This window comes from Rhodnius prolixus, unplaced genomic scaffold (assembly GCF_049639745.1).
Source record: "Rhodnius prolixus isolate KJV_2025 unplaced genomic scaffold, Rpr scaffold_3, whole genome shotgun sequence".
NCBI lineage: Eukaryota > Metazoa > Arthropoda > Insecta > Hemiptera > Reduviidae > Rhodnius > Rhodnius prolixus.
The window spans coordinates 22215080-22219508 of record NW_027411603.1 but is presented as its reverse complement, the minus strand read 5'-3'; positions in this window follow the sequence as shown (position 1 = coordinate 22219508).

Below are 4429 nucleotides of genomic sequence, written 5' to 3'. Positions count from 1 at the left end.
TAAAAATTATTTATTAAAGGATATAAAAAAAAAATTATTTTATTTATTGAAGTTATATTTCTATTAGTTATGAAAATATAAAATGATATTTTATATTAGCTATTTATAGATTTAACGGCCTGACTCTGTGAAAAAATATCATTACATTATCCATTGTAGCAAGATTTTTTTTAAGAAACAGTTTTTAGTACTTCTTACCGCTTTCCGTTTTTCATCCATAATCAGAGGTTTATTTATAAGCTTGGTGTAGAAAAATTGACATTATGTATCCAGCCACTTTGTTCATTAAAACTGTCCGGTAGGACAGTTGTATAAGGGTTGATCGTCAAAAACTGCACGAAAAAGCGTAACGTTGAAAAACACCCAATTTTGGCAATTTTTTTCTCTTTTTCTATAAAAGATAAAATTCCCAAATTTTCTGTAAAATGTAGGGCAAACCCTCCTTTATAACTGTAATTTTTTTTTTTGCAACAACCCAGATCTTATAGATTTTGAGAAAAAAAGATGCTGAAAATGAGTAAAAACGGGTTTTTCAAAAATTGGTCTTGTTGTTACCTTTCTTGTAAACAACGTAGCGCCTAAACGCGCGAACCGATTTTCATGAATGAGGTGTCATTTGATTCGGAATTTTACGTAGATGTCCCTTTTGGGGGTCTCGACGCTGTAAATCAAATGGAAGAGGAGTTAGATGTCTGTGAAATCTAATAAATTCTAAAAAATATTAATGAAAATTTAATGCAGAAAAATTACTTAAATGATATCTATTATTACAATCTCGTAATGGCTGAAATTGCGGGCGGAAGTATAACTGAAATGTTGGGCACTTGCTGATTTGTGTACCTTTTGGCGTTTAATCAATCCTTATACTTAACTTTTTAAACTGTAAATTTTTGTTATGGAGATTTAATTTAAGATATAAATATAGTGGAAGACATAAAAAATGTGCAAATCAAATGCTCTGTACTGAACTGATGTTCAACCTCTGATGTTGTTTGAAAATCCAAAACTGGTTTGAAACAATAAAAAAACGTGCTTGCTAGATGTACCAAATCAATGATATTATCCAGGACTTCTGATTTATTCAAAAAAAATTTATGGAATTTTGAAAACGTACCTAGAAAATTCCATAAAAAAATAGAACTGTTTTCTAGTTAATAAACTTCCCTTATCTAGAATTTTGGTATTGCCAAAATAATCTATGTCAACACATTAGAATTAAATTAAATTGCATATTAAATGGTTATTGACTGCAGCCTTAAATGCAGCCACAAGAGTACCTACAAAAGTTGTTTTTTTTTTAATTTAAAGTTTGCAAAGAAACTGTTCAAACTATTAAAAAAACTTGCGGATTCGTCAGTATTAGTTTTGCTTGAAGAAATGTAAGTTAGTAAAAGCGAATTTCGTAAAAAGGCGTATTTTTGTGACTAAAAACATGATTTCCAACAACAGAGGTCAAAATTATTCTCTTCTTATAACTGATTTAGTAAAATTAGTTTAATTAAATTAAAAGTTTAATTAGTTAAATATCTTGAAAGTAATTGAACAGTTAAGAAAATATTTCAGTGCTCGGTGTTCTATTTATTTCTGTAACAATGGCGCATATTTTTTATCGAGGTTTGAGGCAAAGGTTCTGAAATTATATTGTGTAATTCAATGTGTATCGCAAGGAATCCCGTAAGTAGCGATATAACTCAGCATCTGCGTAAAACTTACAATTGTATTAAATCAGTTAAACCAATTAATAATTCTTTCATTCAAATCGAGCTGTTTTTCTAATCATAATGGCAGTATAAACAGTGACTTAGTGATTTCTAAAATCACTTATTTTACCCATATTTCGAAAAAAAATAATCAAAACATTGAAACCTAAAAGAATTTTTTTTACACAGTAGGTAGTTCCTCTTTTAAAATATAATAGGAAAGTTTGTGGTAATCTTTAAATCAGAATGGGATGAACTACATTTATAATAGCGTGTGGCAGTATTAATGGAAGCCAGTCTGATGTTATCCTTAAGGAACCGTAAGGATGCTGTCTATTTCTTTTTATAGATGATATGTTTGTGAGCAGGACAAATTAGCTATAATATTGCTGAATGTGTGGGTGGATATATATATATATATATATATATATATAAATATATATACACGATAAGGACTTGTTATAAGTATTTATATGTTACTTATGTGTCTAAGTAGTGGTAGAAGTGGCGTAGCTTTACTGCTGGCTCATCTCGAGCTCAAACGCACACAGAGCCACCCTTGCAGGAGCAGCGGTCCTGTCACGATGGTAGAGAAGTAGTAGAGTACTGTTAGGACAGCCAAACCACCCTAGACAAGATGGATGACTCTCTGTTCTTCTTTCTCTCCCTTCTGTGACTGCTCCTGGCTACCCCCTGCAGATCTTCCCCAGAGCACACCGCTTACTCTCTCATAACAAGGGAAGTAAACAAGTAAAGCCCCTCACTGATCCGTTATATCTCCTTTTCTATTGAAACTCCGCAAGAAAAAAGAGAGAAAAACATTCATTCTCTTTTTCTCTTCAAAATTGCTCCTACACTCTTCAAATCTTATATCTGCTTCTCATTACCACTTTTTATCATATTTTCTTTTGTGTTGATTATTCTATCTAAAAATAACTCTTTTAAACATTTTGAATCGAAGATTTTTCCACCATTATCCGATCTAAAAATTACCAGAAATATCATTCTTCAACTTCTTTTCTCTACAATATTGTTATGAAAATATATAGAATTGCTCATATAATCACTAAGGTTACAGTCAACCACTGCCTACTCAACTTAAATTATGCGTACAAAAAATTAAAATTCCCAACTAATTTTGAAACCTTCTTTAAATGAAACTGTACAAAGAGAAGCAAAAACATTCTTAGTTGATAATAAGAATTTAATAATAATTTTGGAAATTTATAATTGAAGTGATTGTTGAATGCAGAAACCACTTAATGTCTGCAGGTGTTATTATAGATGTATATCAATCAATCTTTTAATTACTTAATTACAAAAAAAAAAGACGAAATAATATAAATAATATCTAATAATAATTTTTTTTTTGCGTTTATTGTGCTACAATCAGCGCGTTAGCGCTATAATTAACAATGATATAATAGAGTAAATGATAAGTAACGAGTGGAGAAGTTACCCAGTGGTAACACTCCCAAATATTGGATGGTTAGTCACTCTCTTCACTGGAGAGGAGATCACGAGGCCACTGTCTTTTAAGGCGTCTTGTCGGGTTGTCAGGAAGAGTTCTAGAAGAAAGATTTTTAGCTAGAGGATTTATATGAGATTGCAGGTTGAAGTGGAGTTTTCTGTATCTTGTTTTCAGCAACTTGTGTGACAAAAGGAATGTTAAGGTCAGTGTGTATAGTCAGGTTGGAGACATAAAAAGGAGCGTGTACAATAGTTCGAAGTATTTTAGGTTGTAGAGATTGGATCCTTTGGAGATTGGAGCGTTTGGTTGAACCCCACAGCTCTATTCAATACGCCCAGATGGGTTTCAAAATAGAAGTATAAATTAGTCTTTTGTTGTCCAGAGAGAGTTTTGATCTGTCGTCTAAGAGTCTTTTAAGTAGTCGATAGCGTCTGTTTGGTTCTGTTCTTTTAAGTCTAGTGTGGGGGTTCCAAGAAAGGAAAAAATAATTATAAAAATAAACTCTTTTTGTTAAGATGTAGAAAAGTAAATACAGGTAAATGGTAGTAAGAATATTAAGACACAATCATTTTACCTAAAAAAATAGCGAGAAAAAGTGACATAAAATAAATCAAATAAAACTGTTACTTACTTTGCATTAAATTTTTTAACTTTAAAGATTTGAGAAGGTAAAGAAAGATAATATTCAGTTTACAATAAGAGTGTATTGTCAATAAATTTGGCAGTGCATCATCGTCCATAGGGTATAAAGTATAATTTGAGAGCTAGACTTGCCTAAAACAATTAAACATAGGGCATGATAAAAGGAAGTGTCTCAGATTATCAGTATTAGATTTACACAAGGTACATAGATGTAAGGATCTAAATCTATATGAAACATTATTGAGGAAGATTCTACAGGACTTGCTACTAAATAACCTTAATAGGCTGGCTACACTATATTTATTTGTCACTGAAAGGAGAGATACGGTTCTCCAAGTCCTAAAGAAGAACTTACATTTCTAAAAACTGAATTATAAGATGATGCGACCGCCTTAGGATACATCTTTACAGATTAGATTATTTTTAAATGATTCTAATAGACTGGGGAGAATGCTGTTACAGGAGATAGGGATCCTGAGCTTTCAAGTCATTACAGATGTCCAACTAATTGGTAGTTGGACGTTAAGCCCCGCCTGGAGAAAATGGGCGATTACTTAACTTTATCTTTACAGATGTATATATCAGCAGTCGGCGTTTCCATCAAAAACATTTTGAA